The sequence below is a fragment of the Oncorhynchus mykiss genome, chromosome 27 (genome assembly GCF_057628025.1).
Source record: "Oncorhynchus mykiss isolate SJ-2025 chromosome 27, ASM5762802v1, whole genome shotgun sequence".
Taxonomy (NCBI): domain Eukaryota; kingdom Metazoa; phylum Chordata; class Actinopteri; order Salmoniformes; family Salmonidae; genus Oncorhynchus; species Oncorhynchus mykiss.
Genome location: NC_143048.1, coordinates 4812501 through 4832857, shown reverse-complemented (window position 1 = coordinate 4832857; position 20357 = coordinate 4812501).

Here is a 20357-nt window from a genome sequence, read left to right as displayed (position 1 = left end):
CCACTGGGAGAGCTGGCAATCATGGGGGAAACAATGTTTACATCGATCAGCTGTCAGGAAGATTTATGGCTTCATTTTGCTGTAATGGAGAATTAGTGGGGAGATTATCAGGGACTCAACACCGCCGCTTGTTACCCATGTCCAGGCTGGCAATTTGTCTCCCCGAAGCTGCCAAACACTTGTGACAGCACCAGCACTTGCCCTAATTCTATCAAGAGAAAATGTTGGAATTCATTTGTTACAAGAAAATTTAAATATGTTCAGCAAAACAGTAGCGGGCGAGCAAAGAGCAGGGGAAAGACAGAGCGTCTGATTTATTGTGGTCGGCAAGGTATCGATCCTAGTTCGATCCTGCCTGGCCTTGAGGGTTTAATGTGTAATAATTTCCAATTTTAAAGCTCCTTCTCAAGATCAGTGCTTTAAAGAGAGACCAGGCCGGGGCTCTGCAGCTGATTAAGGAGCCTGTTGCTAAGGCTTTGTCAGGAGCCCTGTTTGAATGTAAATGCGGGGTTATCTGTGCAGGCATCTCCAATGCTTCTGACACAGACTTTATTGTATGTCAGGCGTGAGCGTGGCTGCCTGCTAGGCAATGTAATAAGACACGTGTAGGAAATAAACCCAGGTAACCCATCGAAGCGCAGTAATTACACGGGATCACAGGGGCTAAATGCAAACCAGCATGGGGGGGGTGGGGGTGGGGGGGGGGGCATGTTTAGACCGGCTAAATGTAAACAAGAAATAGCATTGGAGGCTTACCGAGGCCTCTGCTTTTATCCAGGACCTTTAATAAGCAGCAATGAGCTAATTCTCTAAGAATTAAAGATGCACATCAACAACAATCCTTTCTAAGAATTAGGATGATGCAAGCGACAATGCCATGATGATGATGATGATGATGATGATGACGACGACAACGACGACGATGATGATAATAATGATGAAGATGATGTAGCCGAAATAACAAAATACAGCCAACAATTCTGAACAAAATACAGCCAACAATCATGTTGTTCATTCAATATAATAGCTATACAATAATGGTGCCAAGTTCGATTAGTTCCTGTATCTATTGATGCTGAGAGAACTTTTGGTTAAAAATTGGCCTCTGGTAAAGCTGTTTGTCTGTGGGTGTGTAACCATGCTGGTTTAGATCCATGATCATCACCCTCTGCTCCTGGGGCCTGCACAGCACAGCACACTGACCTATCCATCAAGCTGTCAGCAGGCTGCTAAGGGTTCAGGAGCGTAGGCTACAGGACACCATCAGAGCTCTGGCTGTGGCCCAAATGGCACCCTATTCCCTATGAAGTGCACCAGTTTTGGCCAGAGACCGTTTGAGACGCAGCCCAAGCACTCTACTGCCTGTGTCAGGCCTGGAAACATCACATCTATACTCCATCCTCTTTGCTCCGAAGTGGACAAAACACATTGTAGCAATCCAGAGCCGTATACTGTATATAGGCCTATACTGTACATATCATTTATTTATATGGCTCTTTGGAAATCCATTATTTCAGCACAGACACTGGGATCTCCCAGATACAGTGCCTTGCGAAAGTATTCGGCCCCCTGGAACTTTGCGACCTTTTGCCACATTTCAGGCTTCAAACATAAAGATATAAAACTGTATTTTTTTGTGAAGAATCAACAACAAGTGGGACAGAATCATGAAGTGGAACGACATTTATTGGATATTTCAAACTTTTTTAACAAATCAAAAACTGAAAAATTGGGCGTGCACAATTATTCAGCCCCTTTACTTTCAGTGCAGCAAACTCTCTCCAGAAGTTCAGTGAGGATCTCTGAATGATCCAATGTTGACCTAAATGACTAATGATGATAAATTACAATCCACCTGTGTGTAATCTCAGAGGTCCGTCAAAAGCGCAGAGAGCATCATGAAGAACAAGGAACACACCAGGCAGGTCCGAGATACTGTTGTGAAGAAGTTTAAAGCCGGATTTGGATACAAAAAGATTTCCCAAGCTTTAAACATCCCAAGGAGCACTGTGCAAACGATAATATTGAAATGGAAGGAGTATCAGACCACTGCAAATCTTTGATTGAGGCCACCGTAGGCCTATTAGAAGGCATGAATTCAGCAGTTCCGCTGGCCATTTGTCTTGTATCACCCATGTTAGTGTGTGATGTAGCAGGGATAACAACCTAGACCTTGCATGTACTTGGGTTGGTGGTTTAGTATTCTTTCCATACAGTGGATATGGATAGGATGGGATCTCATGTGTGTTTTCTCTCAGACTTAGAAACAAGTGTTTTTAACTGTCATGGATGCTATTAGCAGAAGAGCTGATGGACTCCTTCTGGCAAATGTCTAGGTCTGGGATAGGCATAGAACACATACAGTCACGCACACATGTACACACACACACGTGTGTACGCACGCATGCACACACACACACCAGTGGCGGCCAGTGACGTTTAAGATGAGGGAGGACAATTATTTTTTTCATGTGCATGTCCTTATTTCTATTACAGCATATTGGATGACTGTCATTCATATTCCATTCAACCAGTTCAATGTAACAGCGATAGATGACACACACATGATACTCAAATTTTCCCAATACCTCAATACATCATGAGGTTGCTCCAACCTATCCTATGAATGAAAGTTTACAACATAGGTGCACACAAAGAAACATTTGAGGTGACAGACAGTGACACATCGACAGACAGTGACACATTCAAGTATCTTTTGGACAAATGCAGGTATGTTTATCGCCGTTTTGTTCCGTTTGCTTCCGTTTAAGAAACATTTTCAACAGAATTGGTGGAATGGATACACCCCTGATCACGCGTAAACACAGTTCACTTTCATAACAGCCATGTTGTATTCCTTCTCACATCTATCCACTCTCCTCATCTCACCTTGTCTCTTCGCTTGTGGACTTCAATGCACAACACATCAGCTGCATGTGACCAGGCGAAAAAACCTTTCCAAGCCTAACCAAATCCTAACCACTACACACAGCCTATATTGTTGTCACCATATTAGCTAAAGTAATGTCATAGTTAACATAACTAATAGAACTAACGCGTTAGTAAACCCGCTACAATCATGCAGTAACGTTACAGTGTAAGTAAGCAGTTTAGCACTTACACCGGCGGGCCCGGTGCTAATAAATTAGTAAAACCAAAAGATTACCTCAACTTGGAAGAGTTCCAGTGTTGTGTTGGATAGTCATAGCCAGCTAGCTAACATAGCATCCCTCTGTTTGAGCTAAGTAGGCTAAACTAGCTAGCTGCATTTGCAAGCTAAGTAAGTGAAACAGAAAGTGAAAAAAATGACAAAATCTCTCTATTTCTGTCTAGCTTTTCCTTCATTTTGGAAGAAATGTATTTGTTCAAAACTGTTCAACTATAGTATTTCGCTCTTAGAGTCAACTACTCACCACATTTTATGAACTGCAGTGCTAGCTAGCTGTAGCTTATGCTTTCAGTACTAGATTCATTCGCTGATCCTTGGATCAAATCAAATCAAACTTTATTTGTCACGTGCGCCAAATACAACAAGTGTAGACTTTACAGTGAAACGCCTACTTACAACCCCTTAACCAACAGTGCAGTTCAAGAAGAGTTAAGAAAATATTTACCAAGTAGACTAAAATAAAAAGTAATAATAAAAAATAACACAGTAAGAATAACAATAACGAGGCTATATACATGGGGCACCGGAACCGAGTCAGTGTGCAGGGGTACAGGTTAGTTGAGGTCATTTGTACATGTAGGTGGGGGTGAAGTGACTATGCATAGATAATAAACAACAAATAGCAGCAGTGTACAAACGGGAGGGGGGGTGGGTCAATGTAAATTGTCCGGTGGCGATTTTATTAATTGTTCAGCAGTCTTATGGCTTGCGGATAGAAGCTGTTGAGGAGCCTTTTGGTCCCAGACTTGGCGCTCCGGTACTGCTTGCTGTGCGGTAGCAGAGAAAACAGTCTATAACTTTTTATGGGCTTTCCTCTGACACCGCCTATTGTAGATGTCCTGGATGGTAGGAAGCTTGGTCCCAGTGATGTACTGGGACATTCGCACTACCCTCTGTAGCGCCTTACGGTCAGATGCCGAGCAGTTGCCATACCAGGCAGTGATGCAAGCGGTCAGGATGCTTTCGATGGTGCAGCAGTAGAACCTTTTGAGGATCTGGGGATGCATGCCAAATCTTTTCAGTCTCCTGAGGTGGCAAAGGGGTTGTTGTGCCCTCTTCACAACTGTCTTGGTATGTTTGGACCATGTTAGTTTGTTGGTGATGTGGACACCAAGGAACTTGAAACTCCACTACAGCCCCGTGGATGTTAATGGGGGCCTGTACGGCCCGCCTTTTCCTGTAGTCCACAATCAGCTCCTTTGTCTTGCTCACATTGAGGGAGTGGTTGTTGTCTTGGCCCTCTCATCATTGTTGGTGATGAGGCCTACCACTGTTGTGTCGTCAGCAAACTTAATGATGGTGTTGGAGTCGTGTTTGGCCATGCAGTCGTGGGTGAACAGGGAGTACAGGAGCAGACTAAGTACACACCCTTGAGGGGCCCCAGTGTTAAGGATCAGCGTGGCAGACATGTTGTTGCCTACTCTTACCACCTGGGGACGGCCTGTCAGGAAGTCCAGGATCCAGATGTAGACGGAGGTGTTTAGTCCCAGAGTCCCTTGCCTAGTGATGAGCTTCGTGGGCACTATGGTGTTAAACGCTGAGCTGCAGTCAATGAACAGCACTCTCACATAGGTGTTCCTTATGTCCAGGTGAGAAAGGGCAGTGTGGAGTGCAACTGAGATTGCGACATCTGTGGATCTTTTGGGGTGGCATGCGAATTGGAGTGGGTCTAGGGTGTCCGGGAGGATGCTGTTGATGTGAGCCATGACCAGCCTTTCAAAGCACTTCATGGCTACCGATGTGAGTGCCACAGGGCGGTAATCATTTAGGCAGGTTATCTTCGCTTCCTTGGGTACAAGTACTATGGTGGTCTGCTTGAAACACTCGGTCAGTGAGAGGTTGAAAATGTCAGTGAAGACACCTGACAGCTGGTCCGCGCATGCTTTGAGTACACGTCCTGGTAATCCGTCCGGCCCAGCGGCTTTGTGAATGTATACCTGTTTAAGGTTTGTTCACATCGGCTACCGAGAGCGTTATCACACAGTCAACCGGAACAGCTGGTGCTCTTGTGCATGCCTCAGTGTCGCTTGCCTCGAAGTGAGCATAAAAGGCGTTTAGCTCGTCTGGTAGGCTCGCATCACTGGGCAACACGCGTCTGGGTTTCCCTTTGTAATCCGCAAAAGTTTTCAAGCCCTGCCACATCCAATGAGCGTCAGAGCCGGTGTAGTAGGACTCAATCTTAATCCTGTATTGCCGCTTTGCCTGTTTGATGGTTTGTCTGAGGGCATAGCGTGATTTCCTACAGGCGTCCGGATTAGTCTCCCACTCCTTGAAAGCGGCAGCTCCAGCCCCCAGCTCGATGCGGATGTTGCCTGTAATCCATGGCCCGTGGACGGGACATGTACGTACAGTCTCTGTGGGGATGACGTCGTCGATGCACTTATTGTTGAAGCCGATGACTAAGGTGGTGTACTCTTCAATGCCACTGGATGAACCCCGGAACAGTTTCCAGTCTGTGCTGGGAAAACAGTCCTGTAGTGTAACATCCGCGTCAACTGACCACTTCTGCATTGAGCGAGTCACTGATATCTCCTGCTTTAGTTTTTGCTTGTAAGCAGGAATCAGGTGGGTAGAACTATGTCTCAGTGAAACATAAGATGTTGCAGTTTTTGATGTCCCATTGGTAGGATTTAATCGTAGGTCATCGATTTTATTTTCCAATGATCACACTTTAGCAAAAAAAAACAGATGGTAGTGGGAGTTTACTTGCTCGCCTACGGATTCTCAGAAGGCTGCCTGATCTGCGGCCCCTTTTCCTGCGTCTTTTCTTCATGCAAAAGGCGTGGATCTGGGCCTGTTCCAGTGAAAGCAGGATATGCTTCTCATCAGACTCGTTAAAGGAAAAAGTTTATTCTAGTCCGTGGTGAGTAATCTCTGTTCTGATGTCCAGAAGTTATTTTCGGTCATAAGGGACGGTAGCAGCAACATTATGTACGCAATAAGTAAAAAAATAAGTTAGGCAAAACACAAAATAACTAACAAAATAGCACAATTGGTTAGGAGAATGTAAAACATCAGCCATGTTCTTTGGCGCCATCTTGTTACAATGGGTGGACAACATGTCAGTTCATGCTGCAAGAGCTCTGATAGGTTGGAGGACGTCCTCCGGAAGTTGTCATAATTACTGTGTAAGTCTATGGAAGGGGGAGAGAACCATGAACCTCCTAGGTTTTCTATTGAAGTCAATGTACCCAGAGGAGAACGGAAACTAGCTGTCCTCCGGCTACACCATGGTGCTCCCCTACAGAGTGCTGTTGAGGCTACTGTAGACCTTCATTGCAAATTAGTGTGTTTTAATCAATTGTTTGGTGACATGATTATATTTATTATAGTTTTATCTAAAAAGGATAACTTTATAAATGTTTTACCATTTTTATCTTTATGAAATTCACTGAGGAGGATGGTCCTCCCCTTCCTCCTCTGAAGAGCCTACACTGACACACACACACACACACACACACACACACACACACACACACACACTGAACGTACTTTTGGGGTTTCCCCACTACAACGCCTGTTTAGAACAAAGCAACAAATAAACGCCTCACCCCCCCACCCCCCTTTCTCTCTCTCCCTCTCTCTCTCTCTCTCCCTCTCTGTCTCAGTCTCTAGTAGCCTACAGGCCCTTCCAGACTGAGCCACTGGTAAATTAACAGTAGTGCTGCGCTCCGACGCTCTGACCTCCTCCATGGGACCAGATTCTCCCGGTCAAATTGCTTTGTTTATTTACTTTCCAGTTTTTCCTTTTTTTCCCTCTTTTCTGTATTCATGTTTTTCTCTTTTGCTTGTGAGAAAAACACAAGATACTGTTCCCTACAGTTGACGTTTACTCTGAAACAGTTTTACAAATTACTTAACAGGCAGGTGGTATTTTTTTTTCTATGCATACAGATTAGCATGTGCTAATTGATGCCTAATTAATTTCTGCTGCCAGGCATATATTTGGGCTTCCTACCCCCACCACCACAGACCGAGACAAGAGCAAGGTTTTCAGGCTTCAAATAAGTAAATGAATAAACATTGAGACAGGGCAGAAAGGCATAAGAAGAGGCTCATTTCACAGAGTAGCAGGTGTGGAGGTGGATGGTTGAGGGGACGTGGGAGGATAGGCAGGGGTTAAAGACACGCATGCCCATGCACCCAGACACATACACATTTTAGGCATTGTAAGGAAACAAGTGGTGAAAATAATGACAAAAAAAATCCCTGACTGGCCTAGACACAAAACCAAGAGCAACGCAATGCATGCATGTATACACACACACACACACACACACACACACACACACACACACACACACACACACACACACACACACACACACACACAAACACACACACACACACACACACACACACACACACACAAACGCTTCCCTGGACAGACCAGAACTGGAATTTGTCACACCCACAGCACTTGTTCTTCAGACTGTAATGTATTTTCTTTAAAGCTTCACGTGACTCCTGGGTCATGTGATGATTGAGCAGGATACGTCCGTCAAGTGACCATTTATCCCCCACACCACACCGCCCCACCTCCACCCCAACCAGGTCCCCCATCCCTGACCCTCCCTCTGTCCCTCTGCCCAGGAGGAGTGGGGAGAGAAGATGACACTGTCGCCTCTCCCCTAATTTGTTTTAATTGGTACTCATTACGTGAACTAGGTCAATGTCAGGGAGAGCAGCTTGTCAGGGTGCGAGGTTAATGAGAGGGAGAAGACGCAGATAGATTAAAAACTCTTCCTGGCTCCCTGTTGGCTCTTCTGCTTGTCACTACCAAGCCAAAGAACCAGCCAGACAGCTAGAGGTCCAACTGCTTGCCTCTCTGCCCCTCTGCCGCAGACCCTGTCACAATAATGGCTGAATCACAGCGGCTCAACAGCGGCTCAAAGACAGTACTGGTGGGACAGAGCATTTGCAGAAACTCGCTGAGGAAATTAAACTGAGCCCACTGACTGAGTCACCACACACCTCCATTTTGGTTCTAAATACAGCAAGCCAAATGGTACGTCTGGGTCAGTGTGTGTGTGTGTGTGTGTGTGTGTGTGTGTGTGTGTGTGTGTGTGTGTGTGTGCGTGCATGTTTTTTCGTGTGTGCGCGTGTGCGTGCGCGTGTGTGCGCGCATGCGTGCCTGGATGTACAAGTGTGTGTGTGTGTTTGCATGCGTTTGTGTGTGTGTGTTTGGATCCGATGGGCCCAGAAGTGACCACAGGATGCATTAAGTGAGACATATCAGTATGAAAGTGCATCGGTTAGAAACTGACCTCGGCCACTGAGGGATACAGCCATCCCGCCACTGGTGCTCATATACACGGGTCAGCTTTTCATTTTGAAACACAGTCCCATCAGTCCTGCAGGAGTGAGGTCACATTAAGAGGAGAAAAAACTGATCATAATGGAAAAGAAGAGAAAGAAGGAGTGTAATATTAGATTGACAAAATTGTGTTATTCAATGACGGAAACCGAGCTTGTAAGAGCTCTTAAGGTTGAATATCTCTTACCCAGAATTTATCCCGTTGTATTCCCATCATTTTGTGTAATGGATTACCTGTCTCTATCTTAGAGTAGTATTTAATCAGATTTTTTTTTTATTTTGTCAAAGAACTGAACCTGAGGCAGAAATGGTTGGTAATTATCATGTGGCAGATTCTCCAACGTACCTAGGGGAGGTTTGACAGGTGAGTTATTAAATTGTCCCCCCACGCTGATAAACATATTAATTTACGCCGCAGCAGATAATTTCATTGATGCCGTCACATAAAACCCAAGGTTGAAGGTATCTCTCAAACCTCTCCTTTGTAACTGTACGAACAAATTACACCAAATACATAATACATTGGAACATAGACATGTCCTATGCATAGAATGATCAAAAAATGCTAATTTCCTTGAAATAACTTTTTACCTTATTTATACAGGTAAGTTCATTAAGAACATACTCTTATTAACAATGACGACCTGACGAAAGATGATTGTGTATCACTGTTAAAGGGTCAATCTGCGAACGGTACACGTTAGTGGATATCCATTCATTCTTGAAGAATAGAACTGATAAATGCCTCAGGAGCTTAGTTCAACTGTCTTACCCCATCAGAACCCAGAATAGACAGAGAGTGAGTGGATTCCTCTCTAGCTGTCATCTTGGATGGTAGATTAATATGCACAGATCATTAAGTCCTCAACCAGCCCCTCACTTAAACACTGTAATAAGTAATAAATAGAACCTACAGTGGAAAGTTGTGTGAGAAAAGATACTACACAAAAACCAGTTTCAATTAAACACATTTAGATTTGGGTTTGGAATCAAATGTCCCATTTCCCTTCCATTTTGAATTGGAATGTCCGATTTCTATCCCCCTTCATTTATTGCAGGAGTGGGGCATCCATCTTGAATGAATGTACCTGTTAGCATCATCAGTTCAGCAGAAAGGGTTCTCTCTCTCTGAAGGAGGCCCCTAGGGAAATACCAATAGGCCCCATGGCAATACATCACATCTCAGCCAGAGGTATAAAGGATACTGCAACAGCCTGTCATAGACACACATGCACACATACATGATAATACAGTGGCATACTGTTGCCTTTAAAAAAATATCTAGTACCCGTACACAGCTAGCTTTTATATTTAAACTCAGCGGGAAAAAATAAACGTCCTCTCACTGTCAACTGCATTTATTTTCAGCAAACTTAACACGTGGAAATATTTGTATGAACATAACAAGTTTCAACAACTGAGACATAAACTGAACAAGTTCCACAGACATGTGACTAACAAAAATTGAATAATGTGTCCCTGAACAAAGTAACAGTCAGTATCTGGTGTGGCCACCAGCTGCATTAAGTACTGCAGTGCATCTCCTCCTCATGGACTGCACCAGATTTGCCAGTTCTTGCTGTAAGATGTTACCCCACTCTTCCACCAAGGCACCTGCAGGTTCCCGGACATTTCTGGGGGGAATGGGCCTAGCCCTCACCCTCCGATCCAACAGGTCCCAGACGTGCTCAATGGGATTGAGATCCGGGCTTTTCGCTGGCCATGGCAGAACACTGACATTCCTGTCTTGCAGGAAATCACGCACAGAACGAGCAGTATGGCTGGTGGCATTGTCATTCTGGAGGGTCATGTCAGGATGAGCCTGCAGGAAGGGTACAACATGAGGGAGGAGGATGTCTTCCCTGGAACGCACAGTGTTGAGATTGCCTGCAATGACAACAAGCTCAGTCTGATGATGCTGTGACTCACCGCCCCAGAACATGACTGACCCTCCACCTCCAAATCGATCCCACTCCAGAGTACAGGCCTCGGTGTAACGCTTATTCATTTGACAATAAATGCGATTCCGACCATCACCCTTGGTGAGACAAAACCGCGACTCGTCAGCGAAGAGCCCTTTTTGCCAGTCCTGTCTGGTCCAGCGACGGTGGGTTTGTGCTCATAGGCGACGTTGTTGCCGGTGATGTCTGGTGAGGACCTGCCTTACAACAGGTATACAAGCCCTAAGTCCAATCTCTCTCAGCCTATTGTGGACAGTCTGAGCACTGATGGAGTGATTGTGCGTTCCTGGTGTAACTCGGGTAGTTGTGGTTGCCATCCTGTACCTGTCCCGCAGGTGTGATGTTCGGATGTACCGATCCTGTGCAGGTGTTGTTACATGTGGTCTGCCACTGCGAGGACAATCAGCTGTCCATCCTGTCTCCCTGTAGCGCTGTCATAGGCGTCTCACAGTACGGACATTGCAATTTATTATCCTGGACACATCTGCAGTCCTCATGCCTCCTTGCAGCATGCCTAAAGCACATTCACGCAGAGGAGCAGGGACCGTGGGCATCTTTCTTTTGGTGTTTTTCAGAGTCAGTAGAAAGGCCTCTTTAGTGTCCTAAGTTTTCATGACTGTGACCTTAACGACCGTTCCACAGGTGCAGGTTCATTAATTGTTTATGCGTTGGAAGCAGTGTTTAAACCCTTTACAATGAAGATCTGTGAAGTTATTGGGATTTTTACGAATTATCTTTGAAAGACAGGGTCCTGAAAAAGGGACGTTTATTTTTTTTGCTGAGTTTATTATAGTAGAATTACAACACAAAGATGGTCTTCTGCACAACTAGCTGTCACATTCTGACAGCTATGGATGTTCATCCATGGATGTTCATCCATGTTTCTCAAATGTCAAAATTCAAAATTGTTCCCAATGTTATATTCTGAAGCGTTTAAGGATAAGTTTTGGCATTAACTCAAAATTTTTAAGGTTAGGGTTAAAATAGGCATTCACTCTGAAATCTTAACGTTAGGCATAAAGGCCGAATGATTAAGGTAAGGGCTAATGTTTGGAATAAAGCTTTAAACAAAAATATAAAAAACAACACTCTGTCGCTGGATTTGACCTTTCAACCTTTGGAATCATCTGCATGCTTACGCCTATCCGCCAACCCTGTCCACAACGACCTAGCGAACAACCTTGATGGTAACAGCACTCACTGTTGCCCCCTAGTGGTTGGTTTCCACTTAATCCCACCAAGATTTGATAACATTTCACAATGACATAGCTCTTAGTAATATTTTCCAAGTAACAGTATATTACATTCACTCACTGTTTTGACTAATGAAAACCCTGTGTATGTAAAATGTATATTTGATAGCCTTATGTGGGATGTACCAGGCTCTATGTGAACACCAGCTGTGTGTTCCTTTGTCAAGTCATCGCCCTCCATATTATGATGACTTTCCTGAACAATGCGAGTCTGGGATCAGTTTTTACAGCTCGTCAGCACTGTTAGTGTCAGCCCAAGTCCAGGGTTACACACACACACACACACACACACACACACACACACACACACACATACACACACACACACACACACACACACACACACACACACACACACACACACACACACACACACACACACACACACACACACACGCCACAAGTGTGTCAGGTGGATGGACTTTCTTCCTCGGGCAGAACGATTGTCATCTGGCAAGATGAGACCCAGTCATAACAGAGAACCCCTTCTGTAAACACAAATCTTATTTCTTGTACAGAATAGCTGTAACAGGAGGGCTGAATAGGAGGGATCTGTCCTGTATTTACAGTTTTAAGTGTTACAGACACTCAAATATTAGTGGTACGTGAATACAGTATCTGGATCTTCATGATCGTGATTGGAACTTGGGCTTTGCTGTTTGGTAACGTAGTTGTAGGCATAGAAATGGACTTTCTAGAACAATATCCATACATTCTAGTATTCCAATTGCTTTTCAATATCTGGAACTGTATAGCACCACAGGATTAGAGTAGAATATACACAGCATGTGTATCATTATGGATCGCACCGGAGCCATACATAGATGCACCATACATACAGTATGTGGACGGCTCCATATCCAAGGAATATCTAGATAGTCCCAGCTAGGGTTTCTATCCAGAGAGCTGGATGAATGACCTGGGCCTGGCCTGTTGATCTGAGGCAGAACGATATCCGGACATCAGACACATGGTCCCACAGTGATTGACAGGCCACTCTGGTCTCTTCTGTGGTGATTCTTAGACCCAGTTAGCCGCTCCCAGAGGACTGCTCCCCATCACCATCAGACAGGCCAGAACACATGCGCACACACACACACACACACACACACACACACACACACACACACACACACACACACACACACACACACACACACACACACACTATATCAGACGTTTCCAGATAATGGTGTCCTGTGTTAGGTAAGTAACACACAGATTTATATATATTTATATATACTGTATCACTATATAATAATCCCTTATAGACTAATGAAACCCAACAGAGGAGACAAATGACTTGTCAGAGTAATTCTATAATTGTTCCTCTGAGAGCATGCGAGTGGTAATATGCAGGTAATACACGATTCACTTTGAAATGAAAGTGAAGCATACGCTTTGTGATGATGATCGTTATATATCAATTAATCACTCAGTTATTGAAACAAAATAATGAAATAATCTTTTAAAAAAATGATACCACACTGTTTAAAAAAAGCTCTGATCTAAAGAGAGCAACATCAGTTGAAGCCATTAATGAAGGGAGCAGAATGCACCATGAAAAAGAAATAATTAACAAACGTGTCTTGGGGGAATACTTCAAACGAGCCTCAAAGTGCTTTGGTTTAGAGATGCTTCCCTTCAACACATCGTAACATAAACACAATGCTTACTTTCCCATAGCCTGTGAAATCTGTCCACGTCCTTTCAATGTGACACGCTCAAAAAAAATAGCGATTCATCACTTTAAAAAGTGTTGAACGTTCGTCTTTCTATTTCGGATTAGGAGCAGGGACCTTTAATTGTTGTCTGGATTGAAGTGACATTAGGGGAACACATGCCTCGCTTTGCTTTGTGGGAAAGTGAGTTTGTTGGTTTTGAAGCTCTACTGGGACTGATGAGGCAGACAGAGGCAGGGGCTGGGTAGGCTGAAGGATCACTGTGTCCAAAATGGCACCCTATTCCCTTCATTCCCCTTTATAGTGCACTACTTTAGACCAGGACCTATAGGGCTATGGTCGGGCTATGGTCGGGCTCTGGTCTAAAGTAGTGCACTATGTAGAGAATAGGGTTCCATTTGGGACGTGACCTAGGGCTCCATTGCTGGGGAGCGTAATGTAATTAAAACGACACAAACAGAGTGAATCTAATTAGGGCTCTTGCCACACACACTCGTTAGCGCACAGCGCTTGGTAAATTATTTTCCTCCACGGATATAAATGAGGCCACTTGTCTTTGCAGATTTGGGCACACACTGAGAGTCATTATTAAAGTTTAACTAGCAGAACAGAGTAGATACACATGCTTGAAACACACACACACACACCACACACACAGTATACACACAAACACACACCCAGTATACACACATACACACACCCAGTATACATACACATACACACACCCCCAGTATACACACACATGCACATGCAGACATACATACTAAAGCACAAACATGCCTGTAAACACATGCCAACACATGGACACACACACACACACACACACACACACACACAAACAGGATACACATCATACACAACGTACACATACAGTCTCCTATCAGAATTTATTCTCCATTACAGTCTCCTGTCAGACGTTCATCCATGTTTCTCAAACGTCAAATTTTGAAGTTGTTCCAAATGTCAAATTTCAAAAGGTTTAAGGTTAAGCTAAGGCATTAACTCCAAATTCTTAAGGTTAGGCATTAACTCCGAATGGTTAAGGTAATGGTTAAGGTTTGGGATAGGTTTAAAACAAAATGAACTTTTTATTGCTAGATTTGAACTTGCAACCATTTGGAGTCTATCCACCATCCCCGTCCACAATGACGTAGCGAAACCCAAACCCGCTTGAAGGTAACAGCGCTAACTGTTGCCCCCTAGTGGCCGGTTTCCAAGTCTTCTCCCAATGTCCTCAGACATGGATTGATGTCGAATACTGACTTGTATCAAGGGTGACCTGGCTGGTCTTAATAGGGATTGGGTCGCCACGAGTCGCCAGAGCAGCGGCAATGTGCCTTGGCATAGATTCTACAAGTGTCTGGAACTCTATTGGAGGGATGCGACACTATTCTTCCGGGAGAAATCCCATCACTTGGTGTTTTGTTGATGGTGGTGGAAAACACTGTCTCAGGAGTCGCTTCAGAATTTCAAATAAGTGTTCGATTGGGATGAGATCGGGTGACTAAGACCCACGCACCAGGCTGTTTTTGTTTTAACGGGTCGCCGCTCTAAAGGCGCCACTGAGGCGGGGAAAGAAGCTGGCAAAGACTATGGTGGAGTGGGGTCCAGAGCCGCCACCGCGGACAGACGCCCACCCAGACCCTCCCCTATAGGTTCAGGTTTTGCGGCCGGAGTCCGCACCTTCGGGGGGGGGGGGGGGGGGGGGGGGGTACTGTCAGGTTCTGACCTTAGTTCCTTTGTTTTGTCTTTTGTTTTAGTATGGTCAGGGTGTGAGTTGGGTGGGTTGTCTATGTTTTTCTATGATTTTCTATTTCTGTGTTTGGCCTGGTATGGTTCTCATTCAGAGGCAGCTGCCAATCGTTGTCCCTGATTGAGAACCATATTTAGGTAGCCTGTTTTCGATTGTCTTTTGTGGGTGGTTGTTTTCAGTCTTTGTGTGTCTACACCAGACAGAAATGATCCGGTTGTTTCTTTGTTGTTTTGTTATTCAGTGTTCAGTTTACTTTATTAAAAAGATGAACATACCTGCGCATTGGTCCTCACCTTCTTCCACCGACGACGGCCGTTACAGTTATATTTGAGATTCTTCAAATAGCCACCCTTTGCCTTGATGACAGCTTTGCACACTCTTGGCATTCTCTCAACCAGCTTTACCTGGAATACTTTTCCAACAGTCTTGAAGGAGTTCCCACATATTCTGATCACTTGTTGGCTGCTTTTTCGACTCATCCCAAACCATCTCAATTTGGTTGAGGTCTGGTGATTGTGGAGGCCAGGTCATCTGATGCAGCACTCCATCACTCTCCTTCTTGGTCAAATAGCCCTTACACAGCCTGGAGGTGTGTTGGGTCATTGTCCTGTCGAAAAACAAGTAATAGTTCCACTAAGCCCAAACCAGATGGGATGGCATATCGCTGCAGAATGCTGTGGTAGCCATGCTGGTTAAGTGTCGCTTGAATTCTAAATGAAGCACCATAACACCTCCTCCTCCATGCTTTACGGTGGGAAATACACACGCGGAGATCATCTGTTCACCCACACCTTGTCTCACAAAGTCACAGCGGTTGGAACCCAAAATCTCAAATTTGGACTCCAGACAAATTTCCACCGGTCTAATGTCCATTGCTTGTGTTTCTTGGCCCAAGCAAGTCTCTTCTTCTTATTGGTGTTTTCTTTCAATGAGTGGTTAGAGCGTTGGACTAGTAACCGGAAGGTTGCAAGTTCAAACCTCCGAGCTGACAAGGTACAAATCTGTCGTTCTACCCCTGAACTGGCAGTTAACCCACTGTTCTTAGGCTGTCATTAAAAATAATAATTTGTTCTTAACTGACTTGCCTAGTAAATAAAATAGTGCTTTCTTTGCAGCAACTCGACAATGAAGAACTGATTCACACAGTTGATGTTGAGATGTGTTTGTCACTCTGTGAAGCATTTACTTGGGCTGCAATTTCTGAGGCTGGTAATTTTAATGAACTTATCCTCTGCAGCAGAGGTAACTCTGGGTCTTCCATTCCTAAGGCGGTCCTCATGAGAGACAGTGCTTGATGGTTTTTGCAACTGCACTTGAAGAAACTTTCAAAGTTCTTGAAATGTTCTGTATTGACTGACTTTCATGTCTTAAAGTAATGATGGACTGTCATTTCTCTTTGCTTATTTGAGCTGTTCTTGCCATAATATGGACTAGGTATTTGACCAAATAGGGCTATCTTCTGTGTACCCCCTTACCTTGTCACAACACAACTGATTGGATGAAACGCATTAACAAGGAAAGAAATTCCACAAATTAACTTCTAAGAAGGCACACTTGTTAAAACCTCTTGGGGCTAGGGGGCAGAATTTTCACTTTTGGATAAATAGCGTGCCCAATTTCAACTTCCTGCTACTCATGCCAATAATATAAGATATGCATATTATTCATAGATTCGGATAGAAAACACTCTAAAGTTTCTAAAACTGTTTGAATCATGTCTGTAAGTATAACAGAACTTATGTAGCAGGCAAAACCCCGAGGACAACTGTTCAGATATTTTTTTCCCTCTCTCTGTTCCCTGACTTGTTATTGCCAAGGGATATTTTATAGGAACTTTCAGTTCGTACCGCTTCCACTGGATGTCACCAGTCTTTGGAATTTGGTTGAGGTTATTCCTTTGTGCAATGAAGAAGAAGTAGGCCAACTCCGAACTGGGCACACTTTTGTGAGTTGCGCAAGACGTGAAAAGTGGCGCTGGTTTGTTTTCTTTCCTGTATTGAACACAGATTGCTTCGTCTACAATTTGATCGATTATTAACGTTTAAAAATACCTAAAGTTGTATTGCAAAAGTAGTTTGAAATATTTTGGAAACATTTGAAATATTTTGTAGTGACGTTGCGTTTTTTAATCGAACAAAGGGACCAGTTGTGATGTTTATGGGACATATTGGAGTGCCAACAAAATAAGCTTGTCAAAGGTAATGCATGTTATATATTTTATTTCAGCGTTTTGTGTAGCGCCTGCAGGGTTGACATATGCTAACTCCTTTGTTTACTGCTGGTGCAGATGGTGCAGTCTATCAGATAATAGCTTCTTATGCTTTCGACGAAATGTGTGATTTAATGAAAGTTTGAAATTTATAGTATTTTATTTGAATCTGGCGCTCTGCATTTTCCCTGGCAATTGGCCAGTTGAGACATTTGCATCCCGCCTATCCCTAACTAGTTTTAATTGAAATGCATTCCAGGTGACTAACTCATGAAGCTGGTTGAGCGAATGCCAAGATTGTGCAAAGCTGTCATCAAGGCAAAGGGTGGCTATTTGAAGAATCTTAAATATAATATATATTTTTATTTGTTTTACACTTTTTTGATTACTGCATGATTCCATATCTGTTATTTCATTGTTTGTCTTCACTATTATTTTACAATGTAGAAAATAGAGAGAGGCTGGACTGAGGGCTTGTAGGCCTGTTGTAAGGCAGGTCCTCACCAGGCATCACCGGCAACAACGTTGCCTACGGGCACAAACCCACCGTCGCTGGACCAGACAGAACGCGGCTCTGTCTCACCAGGGGTGATGGTCGGATTCGCGTTTATCGTCAAAGGAATGAGCGTTACACCGAGACCTGTACTCTGGAGCGGGATCGATTTGGAAGTGGAGGGTCCGTCATGGTCTGGGGCGGTGTGTCACAGCATCATCGGACTAAGCTTGTTGTCATTGCAGGCAATCTCAACGCTGTGCTTTACAGGGAAGACATCCTCCTCCCTCATGTGGTACCCTTCCTGCAGGCTTAGCCTGACATGACCCTCCAGCATGACAATGCGACCAGCCATATTGCTCGTTCTGTGCGTGACTTCCTGCAAGACAGGAATGTCAGTGTCCTGCCATGGCCAGCCCGGATCTCATTCCCATTGAGCACCTCTGGGACCTGTTGGGTCGGAGGGTGAGGGCTAGGGTCATTCCCCCCAGAAATGTCCAGGAACTTGCAGGTGCCTTGGTGGAAGAGTGGGGTAACATCTCACAGCAAGAACTGACAAATCTGGTGCAGTCCATGAGGAGGAGATGCACTGCAGTACTTAATGCAGCTGGTGGCCACACCAGATACTGACTGTTACTTTGTTCAGGGACACATTATTCCACTTCTGTTAGTCACATGTCTGTGGAACTTGTTCAGTTTATGTCTCAGTTGTTGAATCTTGTTATGCTCATACACATGAACACGCACATGCAGACATACTTAAGCACAACCACATGCACACATATAAACACACATACATGCAGACACATACTCACACATGGACTTGCACGTACAAACAAAACAACAAACAACCTATTTTACGGACACAATGCATAATTATAGCAACATACAGTACGTGAATGACTCAGGATGAGTAGGTTGATGTGACAACATACTGTATGCTTTAGTTTTCACCTTTCTCATCCACCACCTGAGAAAACGCCTGCTCATCAAAAACAGCTCAACACATTCCTTCTCCCGCAAGCACACTCACACACAAGACATAACACACACACACACACACACACGCGCACACACACACGCACACACACACACACACACACACACACGCCGTTTAGGAGTGTTAAGTGTCCAGACCTCACACATCCCCAGTTAACAATGGGGGTAAGTGAATCCAGTGGCTGATAGTTTTCTGCGAGCCTGGGGAGCCATTGAGAGCCCATTAAGAGGTTAAGTGTAGGAAGCCCTCCATTGTTTCGACTGTTTGATTTCCACACAGCTACCTAAACGCTCTTCAAACCATGGGAAAGCCACACGCTGATGATGTGCAGGGATTAAAGCCAACCACTCCAATTCCGAGTGGAAAATGTCTAACGTGAAAGTCGTATGGCTCTCCACGGACCAAGGGGTTGCTGGGAACGATTCCCGGACAGAAGAGGCACAGAGGGCAGCGGGAGGGCAAAAAACACCTGGCTGTCTGGTCTGTTCACCTCAGCATGTTATGTTCTCACAATGCTAGCTAATGGCTTGCTAATGGCTAACACAAAGTCATCCTTTAGGAGTGTCATCGGTGTCCAGACCAGATCACATCAGACAACGCACTCTCTCTGTGTTTGGACTCCAGCATTACTATAGCAACACACAAATCTGCCGATGAATGGTGACATCATCACCATCATCATCATCATTACTAGCATTCTGCCATTTTGGCCATCTCTGCCTCTGTCCCTCCTCCCTCTTCTTCTCCTCAATACACTTTATTTAATCTTTGCCCTCTGACCCCTGGGGTGCAGCAGCTCAGAAGGGAGAGTTAGGGGGCCACCCGTGTCGGGGGCTGAGGAGAAATTAATGGGCTTGTTTAGGTGATTGTAATCTGACAACCATTAGAGAAGAGAGAGAGAGTCAGGGGCTGAGGGGGGACATGGAGGTTGTATGTGTGTGTGCATGAGTGACACCTGTCATACTCATTAGACCCCTCCACCATGGGTAGCTTAGGGGGCATAACATGAGACGACTTAAGAGAGGGGAGGAGGGGTGACGGCTGATAGGACAGAGGGGGGAATCATTTTTCTCTATTCTTCCCCATCCCTCTCTGTCTCATCCTCCACCCCCCCCCCACTCTCCCCTCTCTCTCTTTCTCCCTCTATCTCTTTCTTTCCATCCACCCCCCCCTCTCTCGTCTAGTAATGTCACTGTACATTTCGGTGTCTCGCCGCGTTACAAGGCTGCCCTTAATTTGACAGTGTCACAGGGATCCATCTTCATTCTCTCACTCTTTTCATAATCTAATCCTCCTCTCTAACATGCAATTAGTGGCCCCACAACCCTGCTCCCCCTTGGCACAGGGCCCCTGAACAGCAGAGTGCCCCCGCCGGATCAGGCCCGGATGATTGCTACAGCTTTCCCTGTGCAATCCATTTAGAGGCCGGGCCCTGTAATGAATATGTACATTTTAAGGACATCGGCGGGGGGAGGGTCACGAGCAATCAACCTTGGATTCAATTATGCCAGTCAAGGTTA